We start from the raw sequence: 11,839 nt of genomic DNA on the forward strand, positions 1-11,839 counted from the left end.
GTGGGGAACAGAGGAAAAAGAGAACTTCATGCAGAGCATCTACGAAAGCTTTAACTTTAACCACACCTCTGTGAAGATGCCATATATTACACAAGCCTCACCTGCACTCTGTGTTGCACAAAGCTCTCTCACGTAATCATCTTAACTCTTCCTCCCTTTTTTAATTTATTTTTAATATGTCCACAGAGCACTTAAAAGGCTTGGTAAGGAGAATCCCAAGCTCCTGCTAGGACCTGAGCTTGTGTTGGTTTCTGACAAGGCTTCAGATGTGGGACATTGCTATGTTTTGGACAGTATCCTGGAAACTTCAACAGGGACACAGGAAAAAAAAATCACTGTTCTGTGTTTGGAAACTGAGTTTTGGGCTCTGTAGTAAGCACCCATCTTAACCCTGCTAGAGGAGAACAACTCCCCTTTTCTAGCAGAAACCAGAGTTGTCGTTAATTAATGTCTTGCTGAAAACTAAGTCTTTGCCATCTGTTCCACCCCCTCACTACGAATGCCACTCTCGTTATGTTGATTATGTAATTAAAAATGAAAATATATTTTGGTAGAGTGCTGCATAGGCATCTGTGCTGCTTCTTCTCCTGTGCCTAGTCCCCTCATCCTCCCCCCTCGCCCCAACCTATAATAAAAGGAAAAGGCAAAAACTGCTCGACTCTTCAGCAGCTTCACACCGAAGCTGAAGCTGCGGTACTGGGTGCCGAGCGGGCGAGTGCCGCGGGAGCCGGCAGCACACGCCGCTGCGGTCGAGCGGCGCCTCCTTTGGAAACTCCGGTTWTTGGGTTCACGCGAAACCTGCGGCAGGAAGCTGTCCCTTAACCTGAAGCCGCTCTAAGTTCCTGCGAGGGGATAACTTGAATCTAGAACAGGAAAAGTGAAAAGAAAGAGGCCTGGTTGCTTTATAAGTGACAGCCTGACCTCTGAGATCAGCTAGGCTGCTCCTGTTGCAAATATGGCCTCTGTCTATCCAAGGGTGAAGGAAGAGAAGAGGAGGGGTAGCTTTCCTGTAAGTGGGTTATAGCAATTACTAAGGTCTCTTACAGCAAATGAAGTTGTCAGTGTGAGTCACATTCCCTTTTTTCTCTCACTGCCAAGTTTTAGGCAGTAACGAGACAGAGGGAGGAAAAAAACGCAAAAGCAACAATGGAGAAAAGTTGAACTGAAACAACCCTTCATTCTGGGTATTATTTGACGTTTTAGTTCTGATTGTACATAGAGATAAAGGGTCTATAAATATCCTGTCTGCTGAAATTCCTTATCGCAACATCGCCTGTCAGCTGAACAAATAGGTTAGGTTTGCCAAATAATACATAATTACGTATGTAAATATAAAATTACAGATTATATCCCTGCACCACACAGAATGAAGGTCTGATCACTGGAAAGGACATTAACCTTTTCTCTTTTACTGAGAGATGCCCCAGTCTCAGGAAAGCAAATGACATATACAGCTGTTGCTGCTGAAATGCTGCAAGTTCCAAGGCTAGACTGAGCTCAGCAATGAGATATTTATCTGACCAACTAGACTAGATGAAAGCATCTTCCGACAGTTTTGGGAGTATCTTAGCGTTTAGTTCTGTTTAACAAATGGCTGGGAGCTTTTCTGTTCTGCTTTAGAACCTCTAATGAAGCATTGTGATTCCCATTGTGGTCAACTGTTTGACACTTTTATTATTACTGGTATGCATAGCGTTTTTTAAGTTTGACAGCTGGAGAAAGAAGTATTTTGTGCATTCAAACTTTTAGCACAAAGCTGCTGTTTTCTCTTCTGCCTTTGCCTTTGTCTTTTATTCTTGCTGATGCAAATCAGCCAAAGACAGAACTGATGAAATTACGTTTGTTTACTTTTTGTTTGATGGTAAGAAGACACAGCCTGCCTTTTATGAAAGACAGAAATAGAGAATATAAATGTTTCTATGATGTTTTGACAAAAAGATTTTTTCTTAAGGATAAAAGGCATCTGTTTGTTTCTTATGCCTTGATTTATAAGATGATGCACAACTTCCTAATGAATGTGAAATAAGAATAGAGCAATGAATGATGGTTAGCAATGGATTTGATTTGATAAGCTTATATCTGGTTATTTTAGGTAGTTTAGTTATTCAGCAGTATAAATGCTCATGGCACATCACAAAACAAACACATCAAGATATTTCTGTCCATCACAGCAGGGCTGCCTCTGATCACTGTTACAGCTGTACAAAAAAGCCCACTCCATCAGGGGCTTTAGCTTTATACACATGTAAAAATTATTGGGTCCTGGTTCTAAGACATTGGTACAGTAACGGAGAGAAACAAGCACTGAGAGGTAGGGCTACAGAAATAGGATACCCGTGATTGTTTTGGTGAGTAACGCTCATGTCTTGTGGATTGTGTAATACTCTTTTTTTGAACACTTGTCCTGTGAAAGGAGGCCTGCCGTTGTGTGTCTTGGTAGCGCAGCGTGTGTTTGCAGGGAAAAAGCCCCTGGATCAGGAGAACGTTTCTAGATGTCAACAGCTGCATGGAAGTTGGTAGAACAAGGAAATCAGGAGCATGGAATAACAACGGAAAGATTTTGRGTGGGCTGGAAGGCAGAAACCGGAGAGGAAAAAGACGACAAGCAGACAGGAGGGGTAAGGAAGGGTAAGGAAGTCATTAGCTTACTGCCCCCACGACAGCTTTTCTTCCTGCATTTTGGCTGGAACAGAGAAGAGTGCAAGAGAGGCTGGAGAAGGTAACAGAGCTGTCTGAAGGCTTCTCAGCAGCGCAGGCAAACRTCTCTGTTCCCCAGATGAGATGAGAATTAGGGAGTGATTTTATGTGGCAGCTGAACCAGGCTAATGGATGGCTGGTAGCAACAGGGACAGTTCTGCTCCCAGCCCTGCTTTCTTTGCACAGGTCCGGTGCTCGTCCGGCCCTTTTAATGAGCTCATTCGGCTCAATAAACTGGAAGAAATAGTGAAGTACCAGCCCAGGAAGGGAGAGAGTCGGACGCTGAGAATGGAGAGCAGAACTGAATGAGTGCAAAAACGATGGGTGGCACGTTTTCACTAGCAACGCGGGGCGTGCTGGGGGATGCCTTGCTGCTGTCCTGCGCCTGATCTGCTTCATCTCACAGCGGGTGCTTCCCTGAAAAGGGCACGAGGCGAACAGGGCCGGCCGAGGAGGCTGGCTGGACAGGTGAGGGAGGCAATCCAGCGGTGCCAGCCCTCGCGGCGGGGAAGGGAACGAGCAGCTCTGGGCCTGCCGGAGCCCGGGAGGACGTTGTCACGGGTGAGAGCAGCATAAGAGAAACCAAGGAGCAAAGAGGAAGCRTTCGGATGCCCAGGCTGCCGCAACAAGCACTTGAAAAATGCCTGGATACAGGGCAATGGCCTCATCTTGCTACTCCTATTCCTAAAGAGTTTTTCTAACATATCTGTGTAGCAGTCCCTAAAGGAGGAGTCCTGTTCTGATCTCCCTAGTGTAGGTATGTATTTCTACAAATTGGGATTTGCTAAGAGGATAGCTGCTGCATTTTTATTTTCTGAGATAAGAGGCAGTGAAAGCTGTTCAGACTTCACACTGGAAATGTATCTGTATATTGGCATTTATCCAGCTGCACTTCACAAAAGTAAATGGGGCATGAGAGTGGTACCCTGCCCCCATTTAATCCATTCTCTATAGAAGGGGGCACTTTACCTCGCTGCAGGAAAGGCCGGCACAATCACTGTGCTAGTAAACACTCATTTCTTACTGCAGCATATGGGCTTTCCAGACTCATAAATCCAGGCAATTTGTAGTTGAATTGCAATTAAATATCCACACACATTTCCACGCCATGGTCTGGTGCATAAGGCATAGGCCTAAGTTGCTGGACAGCTGCTGTCTGCTCTCCCACACTTACTGTTTGGCAGACAATAAGTCACTTAATCTTGCTCTGCCTCCATTAATGGCACCTGTGAAATGTGATCGCAGAGCATCGTCCTCCGGATATTATGCCATATTCTTCAAGAAGAGCAGCCCTCTCTCTCTCTTGCTTTTTTTCTAAGCATCCATAACTGCAACAGTCAAAAATACTTTTCATTGCTGTTGGTCCTTCTGTCAAACAATCTCCAGGCCAGGGATTCAGTTTTGGCTCTTTTGATGTCAGTGGGAAATGTGACACCCTACTGAAAAGTTAGTTGAGATGCAGGACACTAACAGATCGCCACAACAATTTTTTGTCACTTGTACGAGACCCGGAGCCTCAGTAATGCCGTCAGATAAATGTAGCACTTGATTACAATCGATGCACTGCACTTATAAAAGGCATCTCTTATCATTAGCTTCTGCAAGTCTGCAGTAGTAACCACTATACGTCAGATAAAACAAAGTTAATATGAGCTGGATAACTTTCCTACTGTTAAAACTTTCAAAATTCAAAGTTATGAATGCCTTAATAATTTTAGCTAGATCTAGTGCTGGTGGCTGGAGAGACCATTGTTCTGAGGTTCCGTCTTTGCCTTAATCTAGTTGATAACATTTTAAACTCTGCCATATACACTGTTTTAGCCATTTAAAGGAGTAGGAATCATACACAATTATTACCCATCTTGAATTTCCATACAGCAGGATTACCAAATGAAAGCTTCCAGTGGAGTTCAAATGCTCCTATTTGTCCCAGAAAATTTAAACAAGCCTCCTGAACTAGAGAGGCCTCCTTCGATGGTGAAGCTCCACGAGGCAAGAGCTGTCTTTYGCGTTGTAGTTGTATAGTTGCCAAACAAAATGCTTATTCCCTATAGAGTTGGCAGAAATCTTGAATTTTCTTCCCTCACCCCCAGCCCCTTTGTGCCCATCAGTTGCAGCCTAAGTCCTAACCATGATCACAAGAACATCCTGAATCAGTCTCAGTAATTTGTATTTCCTTGCCAAAGATTTTATCTGTCACTGGGGCAAGTTGCACGGTAACCATTGCTGGTGTGGCTGAAAAATTTGCACCCTTGTGCTCTGCAGATCTGCTGGTTCAGAATGGGTTCATTTAGCCAGAAGAATTAATTGAGACAACAGAGTTGTCAAGTGAGAAAGGCCACAGAGCAAAGCAGCACTGTTCTGAACATCTGCACGAATTGTATATTTGATTAGGTACCTCAGCACTTGCAGATTATTGTTGTTAGAAACAAATCTTACTTTTGCCATTTTCATATAAGGTTCTGCGCTGTAATTCTGCAGATGTTCATTCCCTGTGTACCAACAGTGTTTACAAAAATGACAAACGCTGATAATAAAAATCACATTTGCTCATTCACACATCTTGCTATTTACATATAGAATATCATATGCCAAGGGTCCAATTCTAATCCCTCTGAAGGTAATGAGAGATGTGACGTGGACTTTGGTGGGAATTGCATAGGGCCTCAAAATCTGCTTGCCTCACACAAATAGTCCCCTGATATGTATCATGAAAACCCTTGTGTTGTTTATAATGACAGATGCCACAGGGGTTTGTATATTTGGATATTGTTTTTTCCCTGGGAGTGTTTATTAACAAATGCTTGAAAGTTTTATGATGTGGTGAAAACTGTCTCTCATGATAAACAGGAAGCGTTCAGATGTATTGCATTACCCAAGTAATGCAACACAGATTCCAGGAGCTTGGCTCCTTTTTTCAAAATACTGTGACACCACTTCCTCAAGGAAATCTATCTTGTCTGTGTAGCTCCTTTCTGCTATAGCTGTGCAAAATTGCAAAGAAATGGTTGTTTTAAAAATGAATGTTGATTCACCAATTTCAGACGTAGAAACTGAACTCTAGTTTATAATATCTTTAAAAAATAAGCAATATGGACATTCTGGCCTCTCAGCCCAGTGGGTTAACAAAGCGCAAGGAGAAGAGACTGATACCTTCCTTTCCACAGCATAGGTGCAGCTTAGGGAGCAGAGAAACAAATTCTCCTGCAGTGACTTAGAAATGTGCCTCAGCCATGAATCTGGAGGTGCTTCTTCTACAGTTCAGTCCTTCAGCATCAGCAAGGCCTGGATCTGACCAGCAAAGGAGAAAGGCAGTCCCGTTTGCAGTCAAGTCCTGCTCTCTGCCAAGGCTACCAACAGGAAAGCTAAGTATGACAGCAGGCTTTCATACGTGTAACCTTATATTCAGAATAACAGTGCTAAGGCCTCCGCATCGCTTCACAAAGCCTACCAAGCGGTCGCCACATGATGTTGTATCAGCGTCAGCTTAATTTTGAACCCTGGTGACTTTTATGTGAAAAGCTCAGAATGCCACCAGTGCACTGCTCCCTGTCACTTGTTTCTGTTTGGCTGGTGCCCATCGTTTAGACTAAGTATGAAAATAGCAGACAACTAGGAAGCGTGCCTGTGCCATCACAAAATCATTAGCTATATGTTTCTTTGTGAGGAACATCACCCTAGGTGACAACTTCTCTTGAAAGCAAGCCTTGGTGAGTTTTTTTTGGAAAGTTTGACACCGTTCCCTAAACTGGTCCCCCATGAAGGGGCTTCTGGGTCTGCCAAGTGCTTTGCTCGCACAAAGCCAGATGCAGTTGGGTTTGGGTATCAGAATGACTGATGCTTTGGATTATACCACCAGTAACTTACTGATAGCAGCCTAAAAATCCATCCACAAAAGAACCAGCCGGGTCAAGTAGTCAGGACACCCACCACCTCAGTAGTTTCCCAGAGACAAGGTTCAATACTGAACTTCATCAAATAGGTCACTAGARATCTTTCCCTGAATCTATACTTACGCTACCCCTCCAGCTATAACCCTTCTATTTCCACAGCTCATTCCCATTACCTAATCATCTTATTTTTATTTTACATTCTTCCCCCCCATATTCTTTTTTATTCTTTCCCGCTTCATCCTTTCTCCTCTACCCTCACATCAGCCAACCTCTTCATCACAGATACTCCCTAAATTTTTAGCTGTAAACAAGTAATATTAAAAATTGAGGTACTGCATATCTGGACAACCTAAAACTCTAGTAATCCTATTTCTATATTCTTTGACTTCTGCCTTTGTTGGAGGCATCACTTGTCCTGTCTACAGCTGAACTGAGAACTACAGGGAAACAGATTGCATATTTTAGTATTTCTAAATCATTAGACTTGTGAGGTTTTGTAATAATTTTATCTCCTTTCTTGTATTTTCTTGTATTTCTCTAGCAATCAATCATATCAGAAATACAGTGATAAAGAAATGGTTATTGTACACTATACAACTCTTCTTTTGGTAAAAACTTAATAGCCTTCCAGTGTATAAAGCTTCAGCAGAAGAAAACAACGGTCATATAACAGGTTTTAGTGACATCCTCACAAGTCCCTGTAACATTCTGTGTACATATTGACTATGTATATGTTTTGTTTTTTCAGTTCTGTAAAATAACTTTTTATCTGCATGGTTCAACGCTTTTATCATCTACAGCTTGTTTGCTGAATTTTAAGTCTTGGGCAAGATGAAGCAAGCTCCTGAAGAGAAGTTGGTTTTCAGAAGATATGAGTTCCAGATAACTAAAGACAAGTAAAGCACACAACAATACTGAAATTACTCAGTGTTGTATTGCAGCTGACTGAGACAGTGTGTGCTTTGAGGCTGGGAAATTTCCATTACTGAAGTGCAGGACAGTGCCTGGATACTGCTGCTGCCGCAGTTGAGAAATAAAAGCAAGTTAATTTTATATAGACAGCAGCAAAATGTCGGTATATTAATTAAAATTGATAGAAATATATAATAAACTTTTAAGTTTGCTGTAAAATGAATCCCTTTTTAAATATCCAGAATATAATTGTAAATTACATGTACAAAACTAAGGAACAGAAATGACTTGAAATCACAACTAAGCTTTCAAGCTGTAATATCATATTTGTGAACAGTGAATTTGGCAATAATATGACACTGACAGAGTGTGACAGCAATAGAATGACATCCAGTGCAAGATCAAGGCTGTTACTGACAGTATAGTTCTGCAATTAATAATCTTTTGTGCTCCTCTCGGCATGCCGAAAACAAAAATACCAATCTGTTTACTAGCTGTAACTCCAAAACGTATAAGAAAGTCATTGCAAGCTTCCTGCAAAGTCAGTCAGAATGCTGGATGGGAAAAAAGGGGAGAAGAGGAAAAACATTGGGGAAAAAAGTTAGTTTTGTCATCAACTGGCCAGCGATTTGGGTGGGAGGATGTTTTTATCTTCCCAAAAGCAGAAGATTACAGAGAGATTCCCATTTATACTGAGGTCACTTTACACTGTCAAAGCAGTGGCCGACATTTACATGAAATCAGTCACAAGGGATTTAGCTGTATGTCACCAGCTAAATCAAGCCCAGGTTGGTAGTGACTAGAAATTATTAGTATCTGATGCTTTTTATGACTCTTAGGATGGTTCCCTGTGGATCAGAGCTCTCATATCTAAGTAATTTAAGTTTTTGTCACATTCATCACCATGGTTCCTGAGTGACATAGGAGTTAAAATATGTCTTTATAAAACATCTTCCATGTCTTATCTCTCTCTCTCTCTCTCTCTCTCTCTCTTCACCCCCACACAGAGGCTTGAGGTCTTTTTAAAAAATGCTGGGAAGATCATTTTACATACATAATATTTACATTTTGTTTGGAGGATGAGGAGGTTCAGGGTCATTCTGAGGTACTCTGAAAGTGAATGCCATAATCCTACAGCAGCTCCCAAGAAAGCGCAGTCCTAAATGCCCCCCCACAAATAATACAACTATTACAGTGATGATGGTATTAGGAGATGTAGCTTTAGTTCTAAATTAGCAAAAAAAAAAAAAAAAAAAAAAAAAAAAAGGAAGACCCTCCCACCCTTAGTGAGGAGTGACACGCTAGGGCAGCTACGTTTTGTTCCTGTTCTTTGCCTATACCTAATAATGCTGTTTCCAGGACTCATAGGGTCTTTCATAGTATGATATTTACTTTTCAAGAGAACTATTTACAGACTACAAAGTTAACGGTTAAAGCAGTATTTGTAACAGTACAGAGAATCTCTAGACCCTGTCTGTAGGATGAACTCATCCACATGACCCCTGAACTTGATATCAAGATGGAAATAGTCCAAACCACTGCATATTTAAACTGACCTGTTGTACGGCTTAGCTGTTTCCTAAGATAGCTTTCAAACTGAAGGTACTGCACTTCTGTTTGGACAGCTCTTCTTAGCAGTGGTTTTATTTCTGTTTGAAGAATGGAGACTTTTTTTTCACCTGCTTTTTCTTATCTGCAATCATTTTTACAGTAAGTATGACCTCTCCCCCCCAACATAACCCTTTATTCTGATCATGGAACTAATCATTTGCTTAAAACAAATTTACATTCCTTGCAGAACCAAGGCTTTAATGTCACCTTGTTAATGTGTGAGGAAAAGGCCCAACATAAAGTGTAGATAACAGTAGTGTATTTATAAAGGCTGAAAAGTATTTGATACCATTTCTATCTGGCCTGTCAAACTCAATAACTGTATTGCTACCTTGAAATGCATACAGCTATGTTCTGTCACAAGAGGAACTGTTGGCAAAGCATGCCATAGCTTTTTGACCGCTTATTTAGGTTTAATTGGATTAGACATATATTTGAACACAGCACTCAAAGGAGTTGACAGTCTTTCCACAATTTCCTGGTCTGCCTGGTTGGTTTCCTTTTTGATCTGACACATCCTGGTGAAGGTGGAAAATAATCTAGATATACACCAGTTTTTAATTAAATTTTGCTGTGACAGGTTGTGTTTAAGCTAGATTCTCTATAATCATTTGTTTTGCATTTGCTGATGACAGATTTATTTATGTATGTAATCAGAACTGCAAGCATAATTTCATTTTTGGAGTTAAGAAAATCTTTTAAATCATATTTTATTTACACAGTTTCAGAAAATTTAAACATTTATTCACATCTACTGCTGTCTGAAATTTCTGAGAAAAATAAGGCTGGGTTTCTAAAGTGAAAAAAGCACATTATGAAAGAGTATTATATACAAGGAAAAATAAATACATGAAAAGCAGTTTTAACTATCTCACATCAATACACAAAAAAACAAGCCATATGGTTGAGTGTGTGATAAATACAGGGAGGAATTTTTTTCATTAGATTATGTTGGTCATCCAGGCTAGTTTTCACTCCACCAAACATGCTGGGGCTGCATCTGAAACCCTGATGCCAGCTGGGTAGGTCTGTGCCGAAGGAGAGTCCTTAGGCTGCAGTTAGGCCATCCCACTGTGCAATTTAAACTGGCAACTCTTCCCTTTTGACTTCTGTTCAAACAGCAAGCCCAGCGCTTTGGGGGATGTTAATAAGTCATAATCAGGAGGTTGTAGAATATTTGGAACCAGCTACAGAAAATTGCAATTGTTTGGTCGTGGCGATGGAAGCTTGTTTGCAGCAAGTAGTGACAGAAGGTGGGATGCAAGAAATGACCCTGCGGCAGTTCATCTGGCAGCTGGGCTCGGGCAGTTGGGAGAAGGAAGACAGGGAGCRCATGGGCAGGGACGCCCCAAAGGCAAAGAGAGGCATGAAGCAGCACGGTCGGTCGGTAGAAATGTCAATAGTAGAAATGTCAACAGAAGACTAGAGAGAGCAGTGGCAGAGCTGAGAAAAATGTTGGGAGGAAAAAAGAGGGCAGAGTACAACCAGTGAGAACCTGAGAGGAACTTGATTTGCACGTAACAGCTTCTGGTTAAAGAGGAACACAAAATTAATAGTAGCAACTTTCAAGAAAAGCGTGAGTCAGGGGTAATCGCACAATTTCACCCCGGGGTCTTTCAACAGGCTAAAATGGGTGTGAACATGGACACACTCATGTGCTGAGATATATGGAGATCTGTATGTGATTAATGCATTTTCAAAGGAACAGGAGTGACAGTACATCTAAAAATTGTGGCACTAGTTGTAAAAAATTAAGTAGCAGTAGGATTTCAGATCAGACAGGTACAATTTTTTGCCTTTAAAAACCTTGGAAAGTAAGTATGATGTTTAAAGAATTGCAGAAAATTTTCAGAAGACTCTTATGTCCAACTTTCGGTAAACCTACAGATCATTGTAGGAAAAGAGAGCCTTGTAGGAAAACAGGAAAAATGGACACTATTGCAAGCAACAATTGTGGCCTGATAGAAACTCTAATCAATTAAATCTTCACCTCCTGTTCAAATCCTTGAGTTTATTTACATTCACATGGGAAACAAGTAACAGGAGAATATAATTACATATAAAAACCATATGCTAATCAGAGGTTGCAAAACTAAGCCCTGAAAAGCTAGAAAGTGTCAGAAATAAACTTGCCCTCACTACAGTAAATCAGCTCCCTCCTACAATATTAACCTTGCCCTGCATGACATCAGGGTTTGTAGCCCAGCCAAGAGCAGAGCGCRGCCTGTTCGGTCTCAGACCAGCACCTTAAGCACAAGAGGAATCTTTCCCCCCTGCAGCCGACTCCGGGCCCGGCCCCGCGCAAAGCAGTGCTCCGCACCGCGCACGGCCTGCAGCACAACCAGCGTGTACTGCAGCAGGGGCTAAAGGAAACGGCAGCCGCGTGACAGGGCCGCAGGGAGCGCAGGCCTCGGCCCCAGGCCTCCGTCCCGCGTTTCCTCCGGGCCCTCTGTCAGGCAGCAGCGAGGCCACCCGCCCCACGCGGAGCCGGCAAGCCCCCGGCCCGCTCCGACACCCCCGGGCGCGGCCAGCCCCGCGGGGCCGGGGCTGCGGGGCACCCTGGGCCTTGGCGGGGCCGAGGGACACCCCGCGGCGCGGCCCGACCCCCGCCGCCGCCCGGACACCATTTCCCGGGCCGCGACCGCCGCCGCCACCTGACGCCTCTAATGGCGCCGGGCGGCCGCAGAGGCGGCACGCCCACCACGTGACCCCGCCCCTCCCCCCGC

This window comes from Apteryx rowi, unplaced genomic scaffold (assembly GCF_003343035.1).
Source record: "Apteryx rowi isolate R43461 unplaced genomic scaffold, aptRow1 scaffold_93, whole genome shotgun sequence".
Lineage (NCBI taxonomy): Eukaryota > Metazoa > Chordata > Aves > Apterygiformes > Apterygidae > Apteryx > Apteryx rowi.